This window comes from Carassius gibelio, chromosome A14 (genome assembly GCF_023724105.1).
Source record: "Carassius gibelio isolate Cgi1373 ecotype wild population from Czech Republic chromosome A14, carGib1.2-hapl.c, whole genome shotgun sequence".
NCBI classification, from domain to species: domain Eukaryota; kingdom Metazoa; phylum Chordata; class Actinopteri; order Cypriniformes; family Cyprinidae; genus Carassius; species Carassius gibelio.
In genome coordinates this window covers 24,549,205-24,558,641 of record NC_068384.1, presented here as the reverse complement: position 1 = coordinate 24,558,641, position 9,437 = coordinate 24,549,205, and positions in this window count along the sequence as shown.

The following is a 9,437-nucleotide window of genomic DNA, read 5'->3' as shown; positions in this document are numbered from 1 at the left end:
ATTAGAGGAGAAGAATGTAGATTCTTTAATTTGCTGTAGAGTTAATTTTAATCAGTATTCTATTAGATTTCATCAAATTTAATGTCAACACAACATGCTCTATCAGCTGTTGAGAATTTTATGCATGAAGTGAGTGAACTTATACATTTTGACTAATATTGTTGAAACGCACAAGGTTTACATATAAACACAATTGGTTATGTGTAAAGTGAAAGTAAACAGTTGAGAAAAAACACAGACTTGTTCCTGTATATTAAGTGTGTGTAGTAGCTTTTAAAGGGGTCATATGACGCTACATGCACTTTTACAAGTTGTTTGAAATTAAATGTGTGTTGGCGGTGTGTCTACACAACCACTGTATAACTATAAAAATCCACCCAGTGTGGGTTTTTTTTTTCTGATCAAATCTTTACCCCTTTCTCAAATTGAGCTGATCTCACATTAAAGCGTGATTGGTCTGTCATGCAGACAGGCCCCTCCCACGATAGTTTGATTGACAGTATTGTTTCAACACAGACTGTTCCGGCGTCTTACCTCAGACCCGTCCTGAGTGACCGTCATTAGTCCACCATTGTTTCACCACTGGAGCAGATGTAGACAAGAATGACTCTTAAGCAATTGAAGTGTTTTGTTGTTGGATGTAATGAACATGGCAGTCATCATTTACTCCCTACATCTCCAATCCGTTTATAGCACAAGACATCACCTGTCTAGTGCTCCCCAATCCAGATGGTGAGCAGGGTCCAAATGCACTCTAACCAGTTCGGGCTCTTAGAGTGTATGTTGAAAGCTCTGGCCCATTTTGGCACTCAAAGCAGCTCTTTGTATGCTTTGGAGGCTGCTCTAAAGGGCTGCTGGATAGTGGATACTATAGCCCTGGCTCACGCCTCTGCATGCATGCAGTGCCCTATAGGTGTGACAGGCCACTCCACCAGAAGAATGGCCTCTTCCTGGGCTTGGTCCAGCTAAATTTCTATAACTTTGATGTCCCTGCCCTGCATACAGATTTTGTCAGCTTAATCTATCCAACCCCTTTTTTTAAGTGGGAACGGTCATGTTATGTAGTCCTCAGCCTAGCGGCTCATTATTAGCTCATGCCCTCAGTATGGGCACTCCAGGGCTGGGCTCACAGAGTAACTTCGTTCTGCACTTACTTAAAGCATGTTTGGATGCATTGCGTGGTTTACGCATTGGTTACTTATGTAACATCGGTTCCCTGAGTTAAGGGAACGAGTGTTGCATGGGCTGCCATGCTATAAGGCTGTAGATGAGTCGCCGACTGTCACTTCAGCCGAAAGATTCGGACAAAATGGCATTCAGAGCTGACTTATATAGAAGTTGGCTCCATGCCTTTTGGCAAGTTGAAGCGCCATTGATTTCTGCAGCTACACCAACACGATCAAATCAGGCTTCAGTAAACAGCCGTTTCCCAATAGTCTGATTAACACAATGCTCGCTCTCTTATATAAGTGACACAATATTGGAAAAGTCATGAAAAAAATGGCATTTCACCAATCCAAATTGAATCTTGACTGCCCTGTCTCAAAGGTAAAATGTGAAGCCCAGTAATACTGCCAACAGTCAGTAGAGGGCAATGATGTACTCCCGAGAAAGCTTTTTGCAGACATTGTGAATTTGACCAAAGCTGGTGTTTGTGCTCATTTCTAATGCCTTTTAGTCACTCTTCCATGTTGCTTTGACCCCTTAAATCCTTGGTGAGATTGTTTGGGATAAATTGTTTAAGAAGACCTAGTTCTCAAGTCATCATCCATTGCCGTTCACAAGGCTTCATGCTTTCCAACAGCGAGGTAAGTAAACATAGCTGAATCAATTCAGCCTTACATCCTGCCACAGCCTCTCTGACTGATTGACATGTCTAAAGGGCTGAGTCTGTGATGTAAAGCTCATTAACTTTTTTCTCTCAAGGGTCTGGGCCAATCTGTATGGGAAAGGGTTGACATCATTGCTAGAAAGGCTGCTTAGAGTGTGTTGATTCAGTGTGCAAGTTTGCCCCACTTTGCCATAGCACTTGGCTGTTGCCTTGGGAAAAGTTGTTGTGCACAAATGATGTCATGACCATGTTTTGGCCGATTGTATCTGACATCTTTTATCTTTGTGCATGCCCAGCTCTGGCAAAGCCAGGTTAGAGCTCCTGTTAAAGGGTCCGATGTAATTTGTCCACAGGCTTGCACACAGCCTCTTGCTATTTTAGGCAACATGTGAATGGAAAGAAGGTCACTCAGAAGCCATCTATCGAATTAGCTCCCTAAAAGTGATGTTTAGGGAAAACATTATTTAATTCAGCAAAGTGTGAAGCCACGTCACAGCATTTGTTTTGCTTTGTTTGATCTCAGATCTGATGACCCACATATTTCAGGTCGTATGTGCCCTTAAAACAAAGACCATGTTTATTTGAATTCTGGAGTTTTTAACCAGCCCACACTTTTTATTGCGCTAGTGTGGTGAGGTAAACTGTTGGTTTAGAGTTTGATATTTGCATTGTCATGGTTACTACTGTGTGAGCAGAGCAAATGTGTGCTACCAAAACAGACTGTTTCTCACCATTGCCATGCACCAGTCCACTGTGTGCATTAGCTCTACTTATGCGTATTCTCACTGCTGTACATGTTTGCCTAAATGGTCTCTCAGAATGAGACCTGAAGCCTCTAAATCATACTGGGTTATCTAGGACATAAACCAATTTCGTTGTTGTAATAGGTAATGTTTGCAAGCCTGAGGTTTACTATTGCTTATTCAAAGGGATATTGATAGGAACAATATACCTTTAGCTTAATCTACCTAATGTGTGTGACATAATTTTGAACAAAATAAGGGGTTCATATAAAGTTCATTTGGGGTTTGTTTTGGTGGCTCAAAAAAGCTTCCAGAAAACTTCATGACAGAAATTTTGGCAGGATCATTACTTTAGTCGGTCAGTCAAAATCATGCACAGGTGAAAACGTGAAAACAGTGCATACAAAAGCAGAGCTGATTTAAACAATTCCACATCCCTATAACCTCATACTTTCTTAACTGCTCTTTTCTCATTGCTGTTATTTCTGTTGTGCTATTGAGAGGTACAGTAAGTGTGCAGCATTTATTTATATACAGTATAAATACAAACAGTATACTGTTGCTCAGCCATTTCAAACTTGTGAAGAACAAAGACTGACTGTACCAAGAGTGTATTGGGGCTTTTAAAATGTGCATGAAATCTAAATTCACGCTGTCAGTTTTCTAAATGCATGTTGTAGACCTTATTGTGAATTTTGCTTATGCTTAATAATTTTTTTTTTACTAATAATGATTAACCAAAATATCATAACTGGATCATTTGGTAAAAACAACAGACTTCTCTCTGCTAACATATGCAGTTCTTGTCCAATCATTTAGTCACATTCATCTGCCTTCACTTTTGAGTGCAACCCCCTCCCCTTCAACCCCCACCCTACATTTTTGTTATTTTTAAGTAATATATTACATTCGAATGTACATCACAGTACGGACTATTACAACTATTACATTTTGGCATGCAACTTCTAATGCTGTTTATGCTACGGACCAGAATGATACTTCAAATTATTTGGTTTGTTTAGTTGAGGGGTGTTATTTTTAAGTGACTGGATGATTTTCACCAGCCGTGCAATAAAAAGTCTCACACACACTGCTAAGGGTTTAGATAAAATCTTAAAAATGTCGTTTACCCATGTGGTTAGGTGCTCCCTGTAATCTAATGTTCTCTGCTGGTTTGTTCCTGCAGGGGTTATTCTCTAGATCCTCTGATTCAGCTGTTTGCAATGGTGTCTCCTGCACGAGACCAGTTATTATTAAAGAGCGCTCCATTCCTTCTATGCAATTTTAGTTTCAGCAGCAATTGGACTATTGAGTAAGCCCATCATATTCCCTGGTTCCCACACCAAATCTACAGCATCAGTGAAATCTAGAAATGTACTTTACCACCAAAATTATACTGTGGGAATTTTACAAAATAGGAAATGGATCTGTTAATTATGACTCAGGATGTTTTAGCATATGTGCAAACGTCAAAGCTTGCAAGCATTCTGTAACTTGCACACGTATGTGTGTATTGAAGGTTAAGTAAGACTTAATCCTTATCAAGTACTCTGTAAAAAGTGATTGTGATTTTAACAGTAAAAGACTGAAAAAATGCTACAGTAAAAACCTGTTAACTGGTTAACAGTAAGTTTCCAGACTGAATTCGATGAATAAATGTAATGAAATGTAATGTGATTTCACATTAAAATATTGTTAAAAATATATATATCTTAATTTAAAAATAAAAAGTCATTGTATAATTTACAGTGAAATGTGTAAATTGACACTCCCAGAAGTCCCGGCATGACACTTCAAATTTCATGTTTTTTTTAAAATAATTTTTTTTATTGTGTTTCTTAGTTTTTCTTATCAGTTGTGTACACTCGGGTTTAATCTTACATCTAATGTTGTTAAATAAATTTTTATTGCATTATTTCACTATCATGTGTCACCATGATGGGGTTTAGTGTTTGTGTGAATGACACTGTGCACCTCCTATATATAAGTATTGCCCACCTTAGCTCGTAGAAAATCTTTTCGTGATGAGCATTGGTTCATCATGTGACTTTCTCATCACCAGCTGTTTTTGGTGGTTATCAGTGCATTACAATGGTCAAAACAGATATCAGTACTTCAATAAGTTGGTTAATTAGCATTACATTAGTTAATGAAATAAGGCATTTTATTGTGAATTTAAGTAAAGTTTGTAAAACCTAAAGTTTTGCTACCATATTTTGAAGTTCTGGCAACCACAGCTGCCGGTATTTTACCGTAAATGTCACAGATTTTTGTTTTCCAGTGTATGCATACCAGCCACAAGAATCCCCACTCAACTTTATGATATTGTGGTTTCTAGATATGACTCAGTTTAAGCATAATTTATTTTTAGCAAATGGTCACGCATGTAGCACAAGTGTTTACAGAGTTTAATACTTGGGCTTTCTGGGGTCTTCCCTAATGACGTCATGCAGAAGTGACTCTCAGTGGCTTGGGAATATGTCCTCCTACTTTTTGTTTCACCAGCCTTCATACTGTCCTTATAATGGATAACCCTCAGATAAAGATGGAGGGATTTTATTTGACACTGTAAAACCATTTTCACCACTAATTACAAGCATTTAATAGTTATGTAAAAAACTCAGCTTCAACATCATTTCAAAAGCAGAATGGCCTGTTCTCTTCTCATTATGGTATTGTTTACACCATAGATAACTTGAACTTGTTGATTTGCGCGACTCACAGTCAGCTAAAGGTCATAGCTCTAATTCAGCTGTCATGCTTTGACTTGACAAATCACATTATATGATCACTCATTGTGCCAAATAGTTACTGGAGAAGGAAGACCAATTTTAAGTAAAAACACAGCAGCTGTAAGTTCTTAAATACCAGGTGCTCTGTGTTTGATTCATGCCTGTAGCCTGTAGTTAATGCACATGTCACGCGGTCTACTCATTTTATAGCCTTATACTTTGTGGTCAGATTTTGTTTACCTGAACAACACAGGTATGTGGAAAAAGGCAGCCTTCTAAATTTGAGCTTTTCTGAAGCCTGTATCCATTTTATTGCTTTTGAATGGAATTATTATTATTTTATTATTTATTATTATTACTCTTTGTGGACTTCAGACATCTTTTTTTTATACTTTATTTTATTTTTATTTTTTTATGCAACACATGTAAAAGAACAGAACGGACAGGTCATTAGGGGTATCACAAACCATTATGTTGTTCATATACAGTTAACTTCATATCAGGGATTGCTCTCCCAATGGTCTCGGAAGAGATAGAAAGAAAGAAAATTATAATAATAAAAAATAAAAAAAACACCTGGAAAATATTTGTCCATAAACGTTTCAAGCTCCTCTCATAAAGCATTTAAAAAATACAAATAAAAAGACATTGCAGTCCACTTACAATAACTCACTATGTTGCATCCATACTCCTATACTTTAACAATTTTGACCAGTACTTGTAAAATGTATCCTTGTTCAATCTTTTACAATCATTATCCATTTTGCTTTTCTTGGTGGATTCTCATGGAACCTTTTCTTAGTTATTGGTTTTTTACTAGCAACCAATAATAGTTTGAGCAGGTACTTATCTTGAGTACTAAAATCAGTTGGTATGTTTCCTAAATATATGGTACCAAAGCTGTTCTCAATTTCAAATCCCAATATCAGTTTTATTTCAGTGATTACCTCTAAACAATAAGATTGAATTGCTGGACACTTCCAAAATATGTGAAAGTTATCAGCCATAGAACTATTACATTGTCTCCAACAGAGTGCAGATTCCAGATTACCATCCTGTAAATATTTTCTTTTTGGACTAATAAAAAATCTTATTATATTCTTCCATGAGAATTCTCTCCACTGACCTGAGCTAGAGGTAGTATACCGTGTTTTACAAATATTTAGCCATTCTTCATCAGATAAAATTATGTTGGCTTCCTTCTCTCATTTATCTTTCACATATAATGTAGAGTGATTTTTAAAAGATTGTATACTTGAATATATTCTTGATATCATTCTCTTATGAGTTCCACTCTTATACGCATCAATAAAAACATTGATGATAGTCATTTACATTTTTTCATTATTTTTTATATTTTTATTATAATGGTTCCTAAGTTGTAAATATCTAAAGAAATCTTGTTTTCTAATATATAGGTGCCATTAAGATGTTGGAAGCTCTTTAAAACCTTTATTGGATGAGAATGTACAATATGATGAGGAGTTTCTCAGCGCCAGTACTCGGAGTATGGACTCCCAGGAGATGAATCTTAATGACACTGTTCGCGCGGTTCAGGCTTTAGAGGCGCAGGTGTCCGAGCTCACCCAGCAACTACAACTTCTACGAGTTCCCACTGCGCCGCTCACACCGTCCGTTCCTCCCACACCACTGGAGACCCCCCCCTCCCAGCCGGAACCACGCCTCCCCATTCCGGCGACCTACTCGGGTGAGCCTAACTTTTGTAGAGCTTTCTTAACTCAATGCGATATGCATTTCTCTCTTCAACCTAGAACTTTCTCCAATGAACAAGCCAAGGTGGCATTTGTACTGACCCTGCTCACTGGGAGGACAGCATTATGGGGAACGGTGGTGTGGGAGAATCAAGATCCATGCTGCGCCTCGTTCCAGACACTCTCCACCGAGATGAGGCGGGTCTTTGATCGGGCTGTCGCCGGGAGACAGGCTAGGATGCTAGCGGAATTGCGTCAGGGTGAAAGATCCGTCTCAGACTTTTCCATCGAGTTCCGTACTCTGGCAGTGGAGTGTCGATGGATGGAGGAGGCGCAGTGGGACATGTTCCTCCATGGGCTGGCTGACCGCATCCAGAAGGAGATCTACACCCTGGACCTTCCTACTTCACTCAATGGGCTCATCGAGTTGGCGCTGAGGGTAGATGCACGTCTGACACGAGTGGATCAACGGAACCTACCCAGTTCCACACCTAAAACACAGACGGACGTGTGAGTCAGCGGCGGGGACGCGGCCAGCCCCTCCTACGATCACGGGCCCATGCAGGTAGGGCGAGCTCTGCTTTCCCGGGGGGAAAAGAAGAGGCGGAGGTGCCTGGGCCTGTGCCTCTACTGCGGGGGGACCAGCCATCACGCCTACATCTGTCCGGTAAAAGGCCAAGCCCGTTAGTAAGTATGAGGCTACTATCGGGTGGGATTGTCGGGCACTTCTGGGCTTCGGGGCTGAAAGTAATTTCATGGACAATACACTAGCACGCAGACTTCACATTCCCCTCAGACCCCTCACGCACCACATCAAGGTTCACACCCTTAATGGACAGAGACCTTCCACTTATTTGTATATACTGCTCTTTCTATGTCTTTCTGTCTAAGGGCACTTTAGTCACTCAAAAATCTCAGTGCTCTCCATGTACGTTTATGTCTTATGTCTTGTTATTGTCACTGTATGTCTGAGCCTCGTCACAAGCATTTCAATGCCCATTTTCCCCAGTGTTAACTATGCAAATGACAAATAAATGCCTCTTGACTCTTGATTCTCTTGACTCTTGACTCTTGAGACAACCGGTCATCTCTCACATCACTGAAAACATCACCCTCATCACATAAGGCAACCACTCGGAAACCATCTCCTTCTACATCCTTCCAGGCATTTGTCAACGATGTTCTGCGAGATATGATTGATCAATTCATATATGTCTACCTGGACGACATATTGATTTTTTTTCCTCTTCTCACCAGGAACACGTGCAGCATGTTCGACGAGTGCTTCAGAGATTGCTAGAGAATGGGCTTTTTTTCTAGGCGAGAAATGCGAGTTTCATGCACAGTCTGTTCCATTTCTTGGGTATATCGTGTCGACTATCGTGTCTCCACAGGGAAATCGAATTGAAGGTCAAGATGGCCTTAGAAAGGGTAACGCCTCCGCCCGGGTGCCTACCGAATTTATTATTTGTGCCGGAGGGATTACGGTCCAACATCATCCAGTGGGTTCATTGCTCTAATGTGGCTTGTCATCCAGGAGTTAACCGTACTAAATTCTTAGTCAAGCAACGATTCTGGTGGCCACTTATGGCTGGCGACATTCACAGTTTTGTCTTGGTTTGCTCAGTTTGTGCCACTGGTAAGACTTCCAATCGACCCCCTGATGGGTTACTTCAACCGCTGCCGGTCCCTTCGAGACCCTGGTCCCACATTGCAGTAGATTTTATTACCACCCTCCCAGGGCAACACGGTAGTTTTGAACGTGGTGGACCAGTTCTCGAAGGCGGCCCACTTTATTCCCTTGCCCAAATTACTCTCAGCCAAGGAGACAGCGTTGACCATCGTAGATCACGTCTTTTGTTTACATGGCCTCCCGATAGACGTGGTTTCTGACAGGGGACCCCAATTTGTGTCCAAATTTTGGCATGAGTTCTGTAGATTACTGGGAGTGACTGTAAATCTGTCCTCAGGGTTTCATCCCCAGAGCAATGGTCAAACCGAGAGAGCCAACCAAGATTTGGAAAGGGTGTAGCAATGTTTGGTTTCCAAGAATCCTTCCTCCTGGAGCCAACAACTGTCAATGGTGGAGTACGGCCACAATACTTTACCAATATCAGCTACGGGCCTGTCTCCATTTGAGTGTAGTGTAGGTTACCAGCCACCTATTTTTCCCAGTCTGGAATCTGAAGTCGCGGTCCCCTCCGTTCAAAATAAAGCCTGTATTTCATTCTCCTATTAATCCGCCTACCACGTCCACCATCAAATATTGGAATAACGTTACAGAACTCTTGCATGAAAATTAGAAATTTTGTTATATTAACCTGCTATTTTAGTAATATTGTTTTTGGCTATGACCGTTTTACTGGCAATCTACCCTGAGTGAGAGTCAAACAGCTTCTCCGATGTCCCGGCGGAAATC